General features: G+C 38.5%; 1 long non-coding RNA gene across 2 annotated transcripts in view; it reads right to left on the bottom strand.

Moving 5' to 3' along the window:
* The window catches only part of LOC130173725 (uncharacterized), a 34,146-nt gene extending 24,793 nt beyond the window's left edge, over positions 1-9,353 (bottom strand). Inside the window, exons 1-2 of one of the 2 annotated variants that reach the window (XR_008828477.1) lie at positions 9,064-9,353; positions 7,361-7,532 (exon numbers count right to left, since the gene is read on the bottom strand). This is a non-coding gene — a long non-coding RNA (uncharacterized LOC130173725). The other variant, XR_008828478.1, reaches the window with a different exon arrangement.
* Between the last annotated feature and the right edge of the window lie 3,481 nt (positions 9,354-12,834).

The following is a 12,834-nucleotide window of genomic DNA, read 5'->3' as shown; positions in this document are numbered from 1 at the left end:
CCATTGTAATGACTGAGGTCAGGTGACCAACTGAATTGTGTTTAGATGGATCCTGGTCTGTTGATTGGTTTACATTTTACATATTGTAAACCAAGTGATTTGTGGAGCAGCCATGGACCGGTCTTTTGGTGCTGCCTTGTTTCAATTTCAGATTGTTTCTCCTGTGTCTGTTCCGACAACGGAGTGTTAGGGCCACATTGAGGGAAAAAAAAATCTGAAATTTCGAGAATAAAGTCATAAAATTACAAGAATAAAGTCGTAATATTATGAGAATAAAGTGGAAAATATCAGAAGAGCAGCAGCGTTAACCTGCTTTAAAATGAGGTACGTGGAGCGTCGTGTTAAGTTATTCTTCAGCAGAGGTTTCATAAATAAGGAGAAACTTTTTGGATCTTGGCTCATCACATCATCATCAGGACATTGAAAAGTTTGTAAAGAAAGTGAGTCCATTCTGTTGTTAGACAGACAAACAGCAGCTGCCAGAAGAAGCTCAGGCTGCCACAGTTTGTTTGATGTCCACAAAGCAAGAGTCAGAACTGACATTGTATCTCCTATTGTTTGAATCCTATTTTTGAATTTAAAACCATAGTTTACACTTTGAAAATGTTATGAAGCATGAACTAGGTTTTACCTCATAATTAACTGACTGCCTCAGAATTACTCTGCTACATGGCTAAACTGTCAACAACATTTTCTCGTCTCCTCATTCTAACACACATTCTCTCAAATATTTAGTAGCTGAAATTCCTTTGCAAGCATATTTGCATTCTCTTTACTACTCACAAGTACAGCTCCAATAAGTAGTAAAAGTAGTAAATTGATTGCCCTCTACTAAATTCCAGACCAAACTAAGCCTTGTGTCTGGCCTTAATTTGCTGCAAGCTGCTGTATTTTCATGACTTTTACGACTCTTCTCTCTTTTGCTCTCAATCTCTTGTATGTATAGATTATAAGTTTCAAGAGGAGGCAGTCTTCATTCCCAGCTGGCCTTACTCCAACTGTTGGTCTGCCTTGAAGAACTGTTTTTCACTGGGATAAACTTTGATGCTGCTTAACTTATTACTTCACATATTGAATTTTCATTAATCTTCTCCTTTCTCACTATCCACACTTTACTTCATCTCCATCTTTAGAATTAATATCTTGTTCTTTTTATAATTAAATCTCCTTGGTGTTGTAATTGACTTATTGATTATTCCACCAAATAAACTCAAATTGGAACATGTGACACATAAACAGGGTCGAGCAATTTGGTGGGATATGAAAACTCCAAGTGCCTCATCATTTCAATGTCTTATTCTACATCACTCCAATGCATTATGTTCATTAAACTGATGTTATTTGTTCTGTGATTTCTCTAAAAGTCAATTTCATAACTTACATTTTGGGCAGAGAAACCCATACATACATTTACTGATCTCCTCTTAATTATCTTTTTCCCTTTAAAACCCAGGTATTACAAGTTTAAATCAGGGCCACCTCCAAATAGCAAATTCTATTGATGCCATACAAAGTCCATGCGAACGGGCAGTTTCTTTTCTGCCTGTTCTATTAGACTGTGCTTGTGTTTGAGCCATACAGTCAACACAATGGCCAGTTCTCAAAAGTGTGTTTTTTTCACAGGAACTTATAGGTGGGTTCTGTACAATTCAAGTTTTTCTGTAAACAAATACGCAAGACCTGTGTCTGTTTCTATTGTTGGTTTGTTTGTTGTTAGTGTATGAATTAATAGGGATTATGAGCAACCCAATTTGAATTGCTCTTTGTTCAGCGAGGTGTTATGTTATTGTGATAGCCACCAGAGGAAATTAGTCCTGCAGTTGCCTCACAATCAGCAATCCCCAGCAGTGAATAACTCTAAGGTGGTTAGACTTCCTCAAAGGGATAGAACTCAAAGTTCAACAGTGAAAGACTCCTTTACTCCTTTTACTCCTTTACTTCCATTACTGCATCAAAACTGGAACACCCGGTTGAGGATGGAACTCAAAATTAGGAAATCAAAAGAGTGTTAATTTTGTCAGCTATTTTTAGATTTAGCCATAGTCTTAGTCACGTTCGCGACTCATCATATTCATATTTAGTCAGCCTCATCCTTTTTATGTTTAGTCAATTTGACTAAAACTATGACTCATCTTAGTCAAAGAATAACATGAAACAGTTTAGTAAAACTTCAGCAAACTGCTTTCAAATAACATTTCATCCAACAGATTTTCAACAAGATATCCAGTTCTGTCACGACTCTGTCAGAAAGATGTTGATTTTATTCTGTATTTTTTTGGTATTGTTGTAATAGATTGTTCTAGTGAAGTGTTTATAATAGGTTGTACACTGTACATCATTGAAATAGATTTGTAAAGAAAATTTCGGAACTTTTTGGAAGTACTGGACAACTAACTACTGCGCAACAGACTTTATTCAAGCCCTTTCAAGGGCTTTCACTATTAACCACTACAATAGTCAAATACAGGGCTAGACTTCTAGCTTAAGGCACACTATTGAACATAGCACACTGACACCCTCTACTTGAGGCACTGCAAACTACACAGTTCGTAATGCACTGCAACTCACACCTGATGTCACCACTTGAAGTAAAAACCCTTCCACTATTCTGCACAGGTATGGACAAATTCCCTGTTGCGCTCCCACCCCACACTAACAAAGCTTTAAAACACACATACAAGGTAAGGTTATAAAAGAAAGACAATGGGTTACTCAACTCAGTGTTGTTCAGTTCAAGCTCAGACCCCCCCAGGGTCTTAGCTTGAGACACCATCCAACTCCCTGGGGAAACGGCTTCGCTGGATGGCGTGGACGCAGCCCGGCTGGCTTCGTAATGGGGCCCGAGACAAGGAGCGATGGCGGCCACAGCACCCACTATAACCCCTGACTACCTAAAGGAGGCATCTGACCGCCCATCCTAACACTGGATCAACTAACCCCCTGCTCTAGCTGTCTTTGTCGCTGGCAGCCCTAACCAGAGTACATGTGCTCCAACCCCGGCTGCCACACTTTTGTCTATGAAACACAGAGTCTCTGCACCTGAAAACAGGCACACCTGTTGCCAGTTCCGTCAATCAGCCCCGGCGCTCCGCCCCAGTGCTCAGTCACATTACAGCACAACCAAGTAATTCAAGCACTTTTTTCTTTCACAACCCATAGAGGTATCCACAAGGCTAGAGTTACATTTAGTAACCATAAGTCCTTTCTAGGACAAACAAGCACTTTATTTCTTTACTGTTCAAAGCACAGAGGTGTTCACAGGGCTGGAGTTGAGTAACTTCTACTTTTCAAAACAAGTTATTCAAGCACTTTATTTCTTTACAATTCAAACAATGGAGGTATTTTAACATCCTCAGTAACACAGACGCAGGTGTTGGATCAAACCAAGTAAAGATATACCCCTAACACGAACCTCACTGCAGCAAGCAGCTGCTGGCATGTTACATAGCTAAGGTAACAAGCTAGTGCTGAGGATCTGTGAGGACACATGGAGAAATTTTAGGTTTAGGTTTACGACTCCTGGGACAATGCAGTAGCCATTACCCACCAACAGGCCTTTTAATAAGCATACAAACACAGTGGCATGCATATTCTGACAAATTCTGACAATTTGCAATAATCTGTTGGTTTGAGAACCTCAGTATGGTTAGCAAAAATGAGATGTGAAATATTGTTAGACTGTGCCAAAAGATCACTGGCACTAACTTGAATGATGTTGGCCATGTTTATCAAGTCAGAGCCACTCAGAGGGCAATGGTCATTTTGGCAAACCACCCATCATGCTATCCATGCAGAGTTTCAACTCCTGCCATCAGGAAGGAGGAACACTTTCCATTGGAGGCCCAATTCAAACAGATGTTTGAGGTAATTTGTCCTGTCAGCTGTTTGGCTTTTAAACAAGTTGTTGGCCTACTTGACAAATACTGATGGGCTATTCATGCTTCATATCTTAGTGTAACTTATGATTAAATCTACTATATGTTTGATGGTTTTATGCATTTTTTATTGCATTACTTTATTTATGATGTGTATTGGTTGTGTTGAGTACTGTTGCAAACCAAATTGCCCCTTGGGGACAATAAAGACTTTCTAATTTAAATAGCACAAAGCCTAACTAGGCTGGAGCCTCAACACTACCTTCTTCCAGCACTGTTTATTGGAGGTCGGTGAGCCTGCTTAGAGGTACACTACCACCACCACTGGTCTGGGGGATTACTTGCAGGCAGGAAACAGTTTATAATCAATGTGATTCTTTGCTGTTACAAATTTAACTCAACCATTCAAACCCCAAGCTCAAATCATGAGTATACTGTAGGAGCAAAATTGTGATTTTCCAAGGTTTAGATGTTCACACACAATAAGCAACAAGCAGCAAAGCCAACACGCAGCTGTATCAACAGGCGGAGAGTACAAAGCCTTTGGTTCATAAACACTGAATGTCCTTACCATGACCTCCTTAATGGCTTATCACTGACGCCAAACCATGTTTGCTGCACTTGCTACTGCCAGCTCTCTGAGTTTTCAGCACAGAGGATTTACTTTTCCAGTCTCACTTTATGTGATTGTTCTGCTTTTGTATAATGTCGGTATCCGTGGAATATTGCTAAGTGATTCATCCACAACTGATACACTTGGACTCATGGAACTATATAATCCTTTCCAGTCATGGTCAGTAGCACAATACTTAAAAGGACTCTGGCCTCTGCACACAGCTGCAGAGTCATATCATGTGTGCCACATGTAAATATTGCCTTCCGGGTTCAGATCTCTCTACTGACACATTACATTTGGCTCTTTAAACTTTACCCTTGGTGGAAATTTTTTTGCCCATTTCCCAAGATTAGGAGAATATCATGCGAATTCCATTGGTAAGCGTACGAGCATGCAACACATCTCATTTATTTCTTTTCTAAGATCCTTTGACATTTTCAGTGAGCTGAGTCAAAGCCTGGGCTTATTCCCTTCATTTTAATGAGCACCTTGAACTCTCTTTCTGCCTGCTCATCTATCTTCATCTTTACTTCTTGGTTTTTAATGTCTCTATCTCGTGAAATGTAGCTCTTTACCATGTGCCCTTATTTTGTTTCTATTGTTGCTACAAACCGTACGCCGTATCTTCTCCATTTCAACTCTAACGCTTTACTTGGTAGGTCATGAATCGTGTGTTTTGTGTGTCTTTGTGGTCTCGATGTGATAACACACAAATTGTGAATGCTTTGAGGTGAGTACTTCCTCAAAGCTGTGGTTATCCCTGAGTTGTATAGACAGAATGATAGAAGCAGTTGTATTAATGATGAAAAAAGCCGGCCTGAGAGAGAAGTAAAAATCCTGCAGACTTTCATACCTTTGCACAATCGGCCAGTTGCTGCATGAAGTGGGCATACTTGTTGGATTATCTGTTTCAGAAAGTTAAAACAGGAGCACAACAGACGGACCGACCAAGACAAGTGGGAGCACAAAGGCTACGCACAAGAGGGGCAGGTAACAAGACACAGGTGTAACACATTCACAAATCACTGTGGCAGGAAACTGGACAAAGACAGGATGTAAAATGAACAGACAAACAGTATAATACATATCAAAGTAAAACAGGAAATCGACCAAAACGCAACTGTATCCTACATTTCCTTTAATCCAAGTCAAAAGACATGATTTATTCAAACTAGCTGATAGCTAGCTATATTAGGCACACTGAGTCACGACAGTCTTGTAAACTCTGACGCAAGTTCAGTCTACGCAGGAAACTCCGATGTTAGTAGTTACAGTCTATAGACCTGCTGCTGTTTACAGGACTTTAGCGAGTCAGGATAAATAGCTGACTCAGGCTATCTTGTCAAGGGTTAGATTGAAGAAAGATCTGATCTGAGCTCTTTGTTTTGTTGAGGAGATATTATCTCTGGCTACAAGATGCAAAGCTGGGGAAGTCGAGTGAACAGTGTGTGGATTCTGCTTTATTCAGTCTGTCCCTGTGGGGAAGCTAACACTATACCCAGCTGTCTGCAGATACCAGGCTGATGTCTTGTCAACATAAACATTGCAAATGAATTAGTGAGCAGGCTTTCAGTACTCTGTAGTAAGTTGAAGCATCTGGTGCTGACAGTCCATTTACAGCTGGGATAGCATTGTTTTTCAATCATTGTTCTTGCTCAACTCTTTTGTACTTGTACATGTATGCATAAAACATATAGATGTGGTCACAACTGGTGCAAACGAGGTCCAATGAAAATCAAGCTCTTAATCTTGTTAACGTGTCCATATGGTGTTTTTAATATAATACAAGACATTTCATGGGATAAAGAAAGCCTTGACTGAGTATTTCCACCTTGAACTGCAGTGAACCAATGATAGTCTCATAAAAAACGTTTTCAGACAGCCAGGGTTTCATACGTCAAAAAAAAACCTAGGGAGCCAATCCTGTCAACTTGTGGGGACGGTGGGCAGGGCTTAATAAACCTAAAACCTTGTCAGTACAGAGAGAGAGAGTTAGCATTAGCACAACCACTAAAACTGTGTCAGCCACTGCCAGTTACAAGCTAACAAACAACAAAAACAAATAAAAGATGCTAACTATGCTAACTGTTCTGACCCGTCTGCTAGTCTCTGGTTCTGGTCTCAGCAGACTCCTCATCTGAGTCTGAGTCTCACTGAGGCTCAAACATGTGACTGCGCCTCTCTGATGTTTCCTCCTCTAACCATCTTGATGCTCTCTGCTCTTTCACCTGTCCACCAAGCAGGTGGTGGGCGGGGCTCAAGGCCTGATCCAGATTTCTCCATTAGGAAATATAATCGGGGGGGGTCAGCATTTTCTGGACAAAATAGAACGTCAGGCGGATGCTTCAGTGAATTGAAGTCTTACAATCCTCACAGGACTATGCTTGTTTAACATAATGTCTGCAGTCTGTAGATGATGAATCAAATCCGTAACACTAGCTCATGAAGCATGTACCACACGTTTGTAGTATAGTATCTAGAGCAAAACTGCCAGCAACTCAATCCCACACACACAAACCACAGCAGACCATCATTTCCCCACAATTCTGTACCAGAACCAAATACACAGATACCAACAACACAGATGTGTTCCCACCATTAGGCATCTCGACCTGTGCCTTACTAACATTAGACAAAAACCACCCAATACTTTAAAATATTCAGCTGTTTTCTGACTTTGAAAATAGTCTAATAAAAAAACATAAAAACTTTCCAAATCATCTCATTCAACATTCCATATAGTGTCCTGTACTGGTACTGGATATTTGCTGTATAGGCTCAAAAGCCTAAGCTGGATCGACTATGTAACTAATATGAATTAAGTCCTCAAAGTAGCCTAATGCAAAATATTCTATCAAATCAGCCTTACCTTAAAAAATTGACGCTCCTGGGCTCTCCTCCCTGGCACCCATGATGTTGAAAGACTATATCCAGCTTTCACCCAGGATGTCACAATTGTCCTAGGTCCGGCCTGCTCACTGACCCCCTCCTGCTTGCTTTTCTTTTTTACTGGATATCTCGTCCACTTGTTTATGTTGACTCTGTGAATTAAATCTGATGCATTAAAAAGCATACTTAAATAAATTGGCAGCAAACTGTAGTTTAAAGGATAAAAAGTAAAAATGTTAGTTCCCTGTGACCGTTATTATATATGACATCATTAGGTGATTAAGAATAAAGCACACTGTGTAAGCAGCATGTTACTGTCAGACTACTTTATATAAAGTTGTATATACAAGGTCATCAGATCAATCTGAGGGATCATTGGATGATTAATCAGAGAGGGAGGAAGAAAAAAGTTCTGATAAATACATTTGTTTTCAGTTTTGGACTTCTTTTCTAACCTTTAATTTTGGTGCAATATTGGATAATTTCTGTCAGGTTATGGGGAAAAACTGAACCCAAATGCAGCACAACACAAAAACACAAAAAGGGGGTTGGTGGAAAAAGTGACTTACTCACAGAACTCAAAATGGAGGTAAATACCAGGAACAAAATTGAAACACTAGGGAAACAAATTGGGAGAATAGCAGGAGCAAAACCCAAGCAAGAAACAGAAAATTCAAATACTGAAAACACAGGGGAATTAGACAGGAAATTTCACAAATGCAAATTGAAGTAGAACAGAGGAACTGACAGACAACAGGAGCACAGAGACTACATACACAAGGGAGGCAAGGGTGATTGAACACAGGTGAAACACATTAGGGCGGGGCAGACAATTGTATTGGAGGAAAACAGAAGAAAGACAGGAAGAAAAATTAATATGAGACACACAAGGGAAATGATTACAAAATAAAACAGGAAATGAACAAATATCCAAACATAAATAGTCAAACAAAGTCCTAATAGTCCTGTCAGGACAAACCATAACACATTTCAACATTCATTAGAATTAAACTATCCGAGAAGTTTAAAAGGAAAAATCAGTATTTGGTGCAGCTGTTAACAACTCATAGACCTCTCAAATGTGACCTCAAGTGCAAGTATATGTACTTAATTACATTCCACCACGGCCAATACTATTACTAAGCCTTCAGCACACATGTATTTTAATACTGTTCAGTTACCCATCCAAGTAAAAATCTTGAATTCCTGAGTGAAAACAAAGCACAAACCAACACAGCCACACAAATGAATAAACTCTATATTGATGTCAGAAAGTATTTCTACAGCAAATCCTCCATTTTCTTACTCTTCATGATCATCAGTGTTTGCTAAAAAATAAATCATATATGATATTTTATATTGATAATAAAATGTCGAGCCAACTTTGTAAATGAATAGGCATGCTGTTACCTAGCTAACGTTAGTTAGCTAAACTGTAACTTGATGCTAAAGTTAGAAACTAGCTAACATTAGTAAGCTTAACTGTAACTTAAGGGCAAAGTTAGACACTAGCCAACGTTAGCGTTGATCAGTGAATGACACAATCTAATTCAGAAACTCTGAAGATAAGGAAGTAAAATGTAAAGCTAGATATTTAGCTACTGCTACTTACATTTACCCACAGTGTCGCATGGGGGCACAGATAGCATGAAGAACTGATGTCAGTGAGGGAGGCAGACTTACTGTTCAGGTTCAGAAATGGTATGGTCCACTTTAGGGGTGTTTGAAATCGTAGTACAAGATTTTTCCTGGCATGAATATGGGAAGTAAATTGTAATGTTTACAACTACAGGTAAGACGGATGTAGAAAATATTTCAACCCCCCCCCGAAACTTGAAACGCCACCATGTAAAACTAAATATTAATCATAGCAGAATATATTTTGACATATTTAAATTTAAAACATGTCTGAAGAGGAACTTTGAAGCTTCTCCAGAACCAAAGAAGAAATTTCACATATTTTCACTGATCAGACCTTGATATAATTGTTTGAGGGCCTGACACAAGGGAAGAAAAGGCTCTGTGTTAACAACAGAATTAAATAAATCATTGAAATGTGTGACAGAAGGAAATAAGATTTTTGCAATAATTGAATTGTCATTGCTAAAAAGAGAAATAACAGGTGTACAAAAATGTTAAGAAAAAATTAAAGCAAGCGATTGTGTGCATTTAAACTCATCAGTTCAGTTTGATTTATTCTTGTAGATAATTGTTTTACAAGTTGTAATTAATATCACAGGAGTGGAAAAGCTCACGGCCCCAGAACCAAAGCACCAAATTTAAAGGTTTCCATCAAATGTGCGTAACAAACACTTGCCACATTACTGCACAAGCATGTCAGTATTATCATCTGGGAAACATTAAGTGGCCCTCGAAGAGTTTTCAATTACTGTCACTGTGATTTTGACACGGTCCCTTTAGCATCATTATTACATACAGCAAATGATCACCTCATGTCCAAATTGCTGATCTCTTCACACAGATTTATTTGGTGCGGCGTTACAGAGAGTTAATGAGTTTGATTTTGTCCTCTGAGCAAACTCATCTAGAAAGTGATGAAAAGGACCAACGGAGAGCTTTTTGAATGTCTAGCTTGGGGGAATTCTAAAACCAATATGTGTATAAACTTAATTGAACCGTGGCTTCCTTTGATTGAAAATAACTGCAATTTGAATAGAACAGAATGAGTCGAGGTGAAGACAGTTTCCTGCTTTCTTCTTTGAGAAACATCCTGATTGCTTTTTTTTTTAATGTATGTGCTTATTTGCATATAGAGAAATGATGAACAAGACTAGGTCAAAACCTAGTATATGGCTGGACCGGATATGTTTCTCACTCAGTGCACAGCCTCTGTCTGGGATCCACAACAGTTTTATTACAGGCATGTGTTTATTTCTAACTCCCTCTTTTAATATGTAGAAATGGTCATAGAGGTATTATGGTACGAAGTTGTGTTTTTATTTTCTCCCTTTCGCTGTGGTAAAGTTACTGCATTATGTGCTAATAGAAACCCAACACTTCCTGTAATCATTTCAAATTAAAAGCCCATTTATTCACAGGGCTTTTATTGCTATGCTACAGTAAGCATAATATCTAATTTCCTGCTGCTGGTGTTTCTGTTGTTTACATGCTTTTCAGATCTGCTAGTTTCTTCAGCAGTTAGCAATGACTTCTCTCTCTCTCTCCTGCTAACTCTGCTTGTTGTGTCTTATGTTGAAATATTTCTCTGACTCCTTTAGTAATAATGATACATGTAAGGAAAGTAGTTGATTTGATTTAATGGAGGCCAGGCTCAGTGTATTGGAGACACTTCTCTTCTTCCCTGAGGTTCCCAAGCAGCCAGGAAAGTGCTGCTGCCTGTAACAAGAGGTATAACCCTAAACTCCCGGTCGGCATCCATACAGTAATCCAGTAATGACCAGGTTTATATCCAGTCTGTTCAAAAACAAGTCTCTTAATCTAGAGACAAATGCACTAAGTTGGCAACACGGCAGGTTGTAAACACCCCCTTGATAAAACCTGTTTGCACCAAATGATTTTGAAAGAGCTACGGCCAATGAAGAGACTCCAACTCAGTCATGTGGAATTTGGCTGACCAATGGTGGAAATATGATCAGTCAGTCAGACAGTCAGTCAGGGACATCCGCCATTGTAGGGCAGGCCCAGCAGTTGTGGTCCACCCAGAAATTAACATTAACAGTGGTTTTGTCAGAAAATCACCAGGATTACTAGGATCTCTTACAAAACAATACCAGATCATGACCACTTAATAGATTTAAAATTTTACCAGTTTCACACTTTCACAAAAAAAATGACATGATGATGTTATGTAGCTAACTTTCAAAGTTGATTTCAAAGCAATTGCCTTCTGTGACTGTTTATTGCTTTTTAGCCCTTTGAATTTGTATATATTTACTTTTCTTATTTTAGTATGTAATAATAATTCAAATAATCAGTTTTTAAAACAGTAGATAATTTAAAATGTGATCACAAAATGACATATTGTCAAACAAATGAAATAGAATAAGGCTTACAGGTACTGGACTTGACTCTGGCAGTTAAGGGCCAAGACTGGATTACTGCAAAGATATTTGACCATCCTCTGTTTACCCTCTCAGTGTTCTCTGTGCGGAGACAAGAGGTAGCAACAGGAACATATGGCATATGTAATGATAATAACTAGGCTTCATCTCACCAGATTTTCGAATTTAAAAGCCTTTGATTTTTAATTTGATTTCAAAGGCAAAAAATTCAGATAAATAATATAGATGCAAAGAAATTCAAGGCTAGACATGCTGACATAGATTTGCTTCCATAAGTGACCCTCCACCATTAACACAAGAAGAGCTTCTTCCTTTTACGAAATTTGCATTGCATTGAATAATATATCAGACTACATACACTCCATATGTACCACTTTGATTTGCATTAGATTTCTTTCCCATAGTTTCAAAGTGTCAGCACAAGTTGTCTGTCACCAACTAAACTAGTGAATCTACTCCCTCCTTTATTAACTGTATATTTTTGTACATGCAGTGGTAATGTGAGAATCTGTATTCGACTGCCGTTCCATATTTTTCTGTTTTTTTTCCTCCAACACAATGAGCCACTGTTCCTTCCACAGGGAACGCTGGTCACATTCATGCTACAATATCACCACAGAAAAAAAAGAAATGAAAAAAATTTGTCCTATTTGTGATAAATGACCCGGATGGAGGGTACTCCTAATTATCAGGGGCATTATTTGCCCACTCATTTTTTAATTTCAGTGACATTTTACGGACTTTCAAGGGCAGATTCAATCACCCAAACCACCTCCAAAGGTGGTTTGAGTCACATTTGGCTACATTAACAACAAAGTTTAAATGCAACGCTCCACTCCACACATACTATAATAACTAAACAATTCATAAAGATTTGTTTAAAAAAAAACTAATAATCCAAATCGTCATTCATTACAAAGAGGGAATTCAGCATGACCATTCCATTGACCAATATCCTCCTGAATAATTATTGTTTATTTTTTATTCAACAAGGTTGTTTCCAGCCTTTTACTGTATGATGCTTAAAAATACATCAGTTGAATGGCTTAGCTTTTAGTCAGACATGGGAGCAGGTTTACAGTACTTACAGTATAAATTTCAAATAAAATGGTTCATTGTAAACATAGTATGCTATATAGTACAAAGGTGATTTTGTACACATCTCTACTCACTCAGTAACTCAGCATCATGAATATGAGTGAAAAAAACACCAAACTACATGAACCAATAATGATGAAGGTGTAACTGTTCCACCCTACATGTGCAGCAAAACTGACAGAGGGGTCACAGACCTGAGACCAGAAACACCAGACCTGATCCAGGAATTTTCACTGAGGAAGTAAGCATGTGCTTCGAGAGTTTTTTTTTTCTTTTACTTTTTATGTGGGAAAACCATGTTAAACAAAATATT

The sequence above is a fragment of the Seriola aureovittata genome, chromosome 8 (assembly GCF_021018895.1).
Source record: "Seriola aureovittata isolate HTS-2021-v1 ecotype China chromosome 8, ASM2101889v1, whole genome shotgun sequence".
NCBI lineage: Eukaryota > Metazoa > Chordata > Actinopteri > Carangiformes > Carangidae > Seriola > Seriola aureovittata.
The sequence above is the reverse complement of the archived record's forward strand: the minus strand, read 5'-3'. Positions and strand labels throughout refer to the sequence as shown.